Genomic DNA, 8,577 nt, shown 5'->3' on the forward strand with positions numbered 1-8,577 from the left:
TTATATTTGAGGTCACCAGCCATGGTGTGGGCATTGTCCAACTGTGAGTCAAATAATAATTATCTGACCACTTCTGTTTGACGAATTACCTAGGGTAATTTAACTGCTACACCTATAAACAAACAAATCAGTTCACACCTTGATAAATGGGAACAGAGCCAGGACCCATATGGGAACCCTGAATATATTGATATTCTGGCCAGAATAAGATTTAGCTCCTTGAAAAGCATAAGAATCTATTTTTAAAGTAACTAATAGTTTGACTTAACTTTTACTTTTGAAATGAAACTGAAGTTCAAAACAGCATAAGCAAAAATCCTTTCTATTTGAATTTATGTTTTGTCAGGGAAGTAACAAAATGTTTTGCTTTGAAGTATATCCTAAAGGGAGCACACAAAACCATTGAGAGCACTTGCAGGTGGGGAATACTCTTCCTCAGGTGGTATGGCTCCATTATAATGCTTTACTGAGCTCTCTGAACATACATAAAAACAAAGAAAAAAACAGTCTCAACCAACTGCCATCCAACCTGACAGGGAAGGCACAGAAGCTCTGACTCCATGTGGATTTTGGATTTTTGGTAGGAATTATGTTTTGGCTCAACTCAGAGAAAGCTGTTTCCAACACACAGTGCATAATTAGACTCATTGTATGGTCTCTCATTTTTTATATAAAATGATAAATACACTATAAACAAACTGTTCAGTGACAAGCAGCTTTCAAAACATAACAAAAAATGAGAAAAATAATATTAAGCGTATTTTCCTCCCTAGGAAATTTCTATCACATCAGCAGCTGTCTGCTATTATGTTGTTTGGTGGGCTTTTTCCTATCTTATCTAGAGACATATAAGCCATGATAAAATTACTAAAGCTTAGAGAACCAATGGAATACTTTAATGTCAGTATATTTAATTTTAGGGAAATAAGACCAATTTGAAATTTTAGCAGAATCTTATGTTTTCTCTTTTTTTCAAAAGCATTCATTTATCTGTATTGAAAATAAATTGCTTAGTAAGTAAACATTTGTTTACTCTCCATTGAAAATCTCAAACAGTAGAGTCAATGAGTTTGCCTTTGGTGATGAAACATTAGCAGGTACTGTTAAGCAACATACAACTAGCCAAGCTTTGTCTGTTCTACCTTATGGAACATTTCTTTATAATTGAGTAAGCTTTTAATTCCCCTGATTAGAGTACACTATTACCCAAATTGAAAGGAAGTAGATTTATAGTAGCGTGTCTGAGCTGGATGAATTATCTGCTGATGAGAATAGAATGACAAGCTATTACCATGCTTTTTCATCTTCATTTGTCCAATTATCTTTACTTGCTTAATTATCCTTGATAGAAAGAAACAATTAAAATTTTCAAGATGGAAATTTGTATCATTTTAGTACAGCTCCTATTAATAAACAGTAGTCAAATAAAATATTCAGGACACAGCAATGTTAACATTAAAAAAAATCATTTTTATTACATTGCTCTGTATATATTACTGCACTATTGTCAGTCATATAGGGCCTGGTGAATCTGGGGCAAACATTAAACAAAGGCCTTGAAAGGGGTTGTGGTCACATTTTTATCCTTCCCCATTCTCCTTCTACAACTAATCCCCTATTTTCCTTTGGCACTCATAGCACATTGGAGCTATAAATTCTTGAAAAATCAAAAATCAAGTTTTCCAACAGCCAGCATGAGAGAAGGAGGTGACTCTGCCAAATGTTGCTGATGACAGAACAATCCAGCCCATCTGGCCTGTGTCTATTCTACATTTTTATTGTAAAATAGATACAGCCAGTGGTATCACTCCGGTGGTTGTCACCCAGTACAGTACCACATGGTGTTGTCCCCTCACCCATGGATCTCCTTACATACCAGGTCATACAGAACACTTAAGAATTTTTAATATAAATTTTAATTGTAGCACAATATGTGATAAATATAGCTGGAAATGAATCAAATATAATATTTTTTTTTTTACAAGACAAAAATTTTATTCAAAATTGGTTATTGAGCATGTAATAATCCACAGGGCTAAATAGTTTACATGGGATTGCAATAGAAATTTAAAATAGATTTTTAAGTAAACATTACATGTTATCATCATCTGATTCATTTTCTTTCTTCAAAGATTCCTCCGCATATTTCTCTGCTTCTTCCCTTATATCTTTTGGTACAATTTCATGTCTTCCTTTTGTTAATTCACCAACCCAGTTGAGCTCTAGTTCAAAAACTTTATCTTTAACTTCATCATGTACTATGCAAATTATTTTTGCAACATCTTTAACAACATCTCTGCAGGTCATTTTTTTCATCTGAAGCTTTTCAATTTCTGTCTTTGCAGCTTGCCTGGCTTTACCAATAGCACAGCCCCAATAACCATACGAAACACCTGATAGGTCTATCATGTAGAGTTGTGCACCATCGTTCACACTGTAAGACCCTAACATAAAACTGCAATCAAAAGGTCTAACAACACTGTAGAGGGTATATGCATGTACATACATAGCCACTCTGTCTGCCAGATGTTTTAGTGGAATGTTTTAACCAATGTTTGACCTAAAGTTGGAAGCTTCTTCTCTTGCTATGTCTGCCAAAGAACGAGCATCTGCCAATAAGCCTGCTACGACCATCCCAACATGCCGATCAACGTTAAAAAGTCGTTTGTTGGAACCTTCTTCACAAAGTTTAGAAAGGACTAATTTCTCTACTCCAAAGACAACGCCATCTTTACACCTGATTCCAATAGCTGTACAACTATTTTCCACAGCCTTCATAGCATATTCAACTTGAAAAACTCTCCCATCAGGTGAGAATGTAGAGACTGATAGATCATACCCGGTGCTGATAGCGCTCATCGTGGAAAATCAACCCGGACACAGAGGGCTTGAATGCCTAAAGCGCTTCCCCTACACTGCGGTACTGCACAAGCCTCAAATATAATACTTTTTATAGTTTATGAATATTAATAAACTGTGCAGAAGCTCTCTACATTAAATCACAACATTATTAGTAATTTAGTTGAAGTCTTTTTGAGGTTTCTCTTTTGCCTTTAATTGCCACTTTATCCTCAAAAAAGTTATTGATGTCAGTTCACAAACACTACTTATTGTAGCTAAAACAGCAGAAAATTCGACAAAAATTAGTGACATGAAAACCCTGGCAGTAATGAAAATGATAGCACATGCATATATCATGTACAGATGAAGTTACATAATTCAAGCATTATTGTACTTGGGCAATAATGAAAGGAGTCTTGCTGTGGCCCTGTAAAGTAAGCACTGAACCTCAAACCAAAAGGTTTGATATTAAAACCCACCAGCCACTCCTCAGAAACCCTATAAAGTTTCGCTATGAGTCAAAACCAACTCAATAGCACTTATCAACAACAACAATGATACTTCTGACAGGAACATTGTTGTTGCTGCAGTTAAGTGCCACTGAGTCAGTTCCAACTCACAGTGACCCTGTATAGGGTTTCCAAGAAGCTGGTGGTTTTGAACTCCTGGCCTTGTGTTTTGAAATCCAGTGCTAATGCTACAGAACTACACCAGGAGTCCTTTTCAACGGAAGAGTGGATAACAAACTTTGTTACATACATACAACAAGATACTATACAATATTGAAGAATTATAATGAATCTGCTAAACACCTTATAACATGGATGAACCTGAAGACATTAGGCTGAGTGAAATTAGTTAATCACAAAAGGGCAAATACTGTATGAGTCCACTACTGGGGGGAAGGGAGAGTACTTTACTGGCTAGAGAGTGTTAACTTGGGTGATGGGGATGGCAATATAAAACTAGAGGAAAGTTGGCAGAAAAATGATGAAGGAATGAGACGACACAAGGAGGAGTGCAAGAACTAAAGGTAATTGAGGTAAATATTGTGATATATGCAATCCAGCAATAACAGTGATTTACAAATAGACACATGGATAGATACACAGGCTGAACAGGTATGGGAGAAAGAGTGGGAATATACTGAGAAAATTTAAAAGGGTTTGACAGAGGATATTTGTATATGGATATTCATTTTTGCTGCAAACATCCACGAATGTGTTGGAACATGTTGTGAAGTACCATCAAGTGGGTTCTGACTCATAGCAACCACGTATATAGATTACGAGGAGCGGCTGGTGAGTTTGATCCTTGCTGTTCAAACCAACCTTGCGGTCCAGTACATTATCCTACAGCAACACAGGGGGCAAGATTATGAAAACTTCTTGAACATTACCAAACAACTTGAGGAAATGAGTTGTTGAGCCTGGGAGCTCAGGAGCAGAGTCTCAGCAGAAACCATGATGAGTTGGCAAAAAGAGTCTACAGACACAATGTTCTACATCATATTTTTGTGAGTAACAACTGAGATCTTAAAAGCTTATAAGCAACCATCTAAGGCACAACTATTGGTCTTCCCTCGTGTGTAGAAAAAAAAAAAAGAGTGATGACAGTCAAAGGTTCTTGGGAACAATTAGTTCAATGGACAAATGGAACACATGAACATCAGTTTCCATGCATGACCCTGAGACCAGAACTCGATGGTGTTCAGCTACCACAACCAATTATTCTGAAAGTGATCACAATTATTCTGAAAGGTTCTGGATAGAGTGGAAGAAAATGTGGAAAAAAGCTCAAAATCATGAAGAAAAAAAACTTGGGGAAAGGGAGGAACAAAACTTAAACCATAAAAACAAACAAACAAACAAAAAAAAAAAAAAAAAGACCAGACTTACTCATCAGAAAGAGACTGAAGGAAATCAAGACTATGGTCCTCCGTCACCCTGCAGGTCTGGAACTGAACTTTCCTTCATGGCACAATTTTCAATCAAGCAGTAGATAAGTATATAGGGAGGACAACAAGAATAGTAAGGTATACACACCATGGAACTGTCAACCATTCAAAATCAAATAGAGAGCATTTACCTAAGGACAAAATTCATCAGGATTAGGAAAGAAGATGGAATAGAAATAAGATTCATAGGGAGGAAGTGGGTTAAATGATGCTACATTTAAGGGATTGCAATCATTGAACTTAAAATTAAGTATATGATTTGTTAAATATAAAACTGATGACATGATCTGTAAACCTTCATTTCATTTACAACAAAAAGTTTTTTAAAAATGGTAAATTAGTATAGGCTTTTCAATTTGTAGATTGTAAGCTGGTCTTACAAAATTTTTTTTTTTTTTATAACTAACTATAAAGGTAATTTTATTGACAGTAATACATTTCTACTGTAATACTGCACAAAAGTTTTATAAACAGTCATTTCTGTGTCATCTTTTTGACAGTGCTACCTGATGTAGTCTTCACTACCCCCCAATACACATTCTCTGTGATGCCACTGGATGCAGCTGCACTAAATCAAGAACTTCTTGAGGGCAAAGACTTTGTGACTTATTTTTCTTCATAACACCACTGCCTTGAGCTGTGCCTGTCACATAGCAGACAAAGGACAAATTTTGGAATATGTGAATACATATAGGCATGAATCATCTCTTTCATTCCATAGCCTCATAGTCAGTCTTCCCTACTGACATCTTTCCTTCATCAAGAAAGGTTTACTTGATATAAATTCTCTAGTCACAGATTAAAATGTAGGACAGTGGTAAGAAAACAGATGATGTGATTCATGTCTGCAAGAGAAGTCTTGTTCAATTGGGAAGCTGCTTCTGAGCTGAACTAAATAGGCAGTAATGTAACTACTACATGATTCTGGATAAAATAGCAACCTTTCTCACTCTTAAGTTTCCTATTTGCACACTGCAAAGGAGGGCTGGTCTTTCTAATAAAATCATGTAAAATCAATCAATTATTGAAAATATTAATGAATCATTGTAATGTGTTGTTGTTCTTACGTACAATTGAGTCAACTCTGACTCATAGACCCTATTCACAACACAACAATTGTGAGCTATTCTCACAATTGTTATATTTGAGCTCATTGTTGCTGTCTACTGATTTCTTGAGCATCTTCCTCTTCTTCTCTGACTTTCTACTTTACCCAGAGTGATGAGAACATTATGGTCCCTCCTGACAACATGTCCAAACTAACAAGAGATTATGTCTTAGCATCCTCACTTCTAAGTAGTGTACTGGCTGTATGTCTTCCAACACAGATTTGTTTGTTCTTCTGGAAATCCATGGTATTTAGGTATGAGTTTGTGCTATAACACCATGTATAAGAAAATGTATATTTAGAGGTTTACTTGCCTAAATTATATTAATTCTCTCTTCATGACCCTTTTTATTAAGGTTGTGTGAAATTCACTCTGAGAGTGTTTTGGGAGTTCATTCTACCTCATTAATGAGTCCTGGTGATGTTGTGGATTAAGGCATTGGGCTGCTAATTTCAAGGTATATGGTTCAAATTTAGTAACCATTCCATAGGAGAAAGGTGAAGCTGTCTGCTTCCATAAAGACTAACAGTCTCAGAAATCCTATCTAGAGTTGCTGTGACTTGGAATCAATTTGATGGCAATGGTTGGATTTTCTACTTTACTGGAGGGAGTCTTTAATGTTGCCCAGAAATTGAGGAAGGAACTTGACCTTTAGTCTGTTATGGTTCCTGCCACAATCTTTGCTCTTCTTCAGCACTTTGCTGTTGATCAGATTGTCACAAGAAACCTCTCCAAAGACAAGGAAGAGAGACATTTGTCACTACTTTAATGCCTAAATTATTTATGCCTAAAAGTATGCTTTCATGAACACTTCATAATCAACATCAAATTTGAAACACCAAGTTTAAGTGTGGAAAAAATATCATCGCTTCTAGATTACCTTAGAACAACTACCATCTCCCCATGCTTGAAAGAGCTCTTCCTCTCACTCAAAGTCTGCCTCTTAGTTTCCAGTGCCAATTTCCTACTCTCTTCCTGCAAATAATTCAATTTTCAAAGAAACAATTGAAGACATGGAATTATCTGGAATGGAAAGGTATGGTCTTGAATTTTACATTTTCAACTTTCATTACCAAAAGCAATAAGCAAGACCTTGAGGCAAAGAAACCCACTCTCAGAACAGAAGTGCGTGGCTAACTTCATAGGAAAAGGAAGTAGAAATGACTTCCAAATCTAATACAGCAGCAGGAATCAAACAAACACTTCAATAAATTATATAGACACAAAAGCATAAGGTATTGTTAGCTATGCCTGAGGCTTCAGAAGGGAAGTCACAGATTCACCAATGAAAGACAACTGTACAGTCATAAAATTCAAATTCATCCCTGTTCAGGGCCTAGACCTCATTCCATGTAGGTTCAAAGTCTAGGTGGGGAATCATACTACAGAAACCCACAAGCACCTAACTAAAGAATAAAATGCACACAAATTAATTTCTAACTGAAATTCCCACTAACTGATTAAAAATTGATATTCAAACCCATATAGAAGCACCTCAGAATAAGACCTGGTAATTTACTTCCAAAAACAACAACAACAACAACAAACAAACAAACAAACAAAAAATTGAAAACACTATGGCTCACGCTGGTGCATATAAGTTCAATATAAGTCAAAATCAGCTAGCCAATAACTGGCTGTATCCTCTGCATCAGTCAGAACTAAGAGCATACATGTTTACATTTACAGAAAGAGAAATTTAAAAAAATTGGCGCACACAGTTGTAGGGACAGGCAAGTGTGAAATACTTTGGACATGTTAACAGTGGGACCAGTCGCTGGAGACAGTCATCATACTTAGTAAATTGGTGGGTCAGTGAAAAAGAGGAAAACCCCCAATAAGATGGATTGGCACAGTGGCATCAACTTGAGCTCAAATGTTACAACAATTGTGAGGATGGCACAGTACATGGCAGTGTTTCTTTCTGTTGTACATAGGGTCACTGTGAGTCAGAGCAAATGTGGTGCCACCTGACAAAAACAAGTAACTCCTGGTGGGGCATTGTGGGTTAATACACTGAACTACAAGGTCGGTTTGAATCTTAAGATCTGTGATTCAAGTTACCCAGTGCTCCTAGGAAACCCTATGTTATGGGTCAGTACCAAGTTTACAGCATGTAACAACAATAGCATAGCCCATGTGCCCTGGAGGCACAATGGTTAAAACCCTAGGCTGCTAACTGAAAGGTAGGAAATTCAAACCCATCAGCCATTCCATAGAGAAAGATGAGTTAGTCTGCTTTGGTAAAGATTTGCAGGCTTAGAAACCTTGTGGGGCAGTTCTTTTCCATAGGGTCGCTATGAGTTGAAATTGACTTCACAGCACTGGTTTCTATAGCTTAACCAAGTCGATGCAAAAACACTAAACATCATAATAATTTTTAGTTTAAGAAATAAAAATAATACTAATAAGTTGTTAGCAGCCCTGTTCATAATCCACGACAGCACAGGAGGCACTCACTCATCTATATCAAGAAATTTGGAAGGCGACTATCTGGCCGACTGACTTAAAGACATCCATATTTGTGCCCATTCCAAAGAGAGGTGACCCAACGGAATGCAGAAATCATCGGACAATCTCTTTGACGTCCAATGCGAGTAAAGTTTTACTAAAGGTAATACAGAAACGGCTGCAAGCATACATTGACAGAGAACTTCCAGAGGTTCAAGC

General features: G+C 36.7%; 1 pseudogene; it reads right to left on the bottom strand.

Moving 5' to 3' along the window:
- Window positions 1-2,091: 2,091 nt before the first annotated feature.
- Window positions 2,092-2,859, bottom strand: LOC102838155 (annotated as a pseudogene).
- Window positions 2,860-8,577: the final 5,718 nt, after the last annotated feature.

Source organism: Chrysochloris asiatica, unplaced genomic scaffold (genome assembly GCF_000296735.1).
Source record: "Chrysochloris asiatica unplaced genomic scaffold, ChrAsi1.0 scaffold00236, whole genome shotgun sequence".
NCBI lineage: Eukaryota > Metazoa > Chordata > Mammalia > Afrosoricida > Chrysochloridae > Chrysochloris > Chrysochloris asiatica.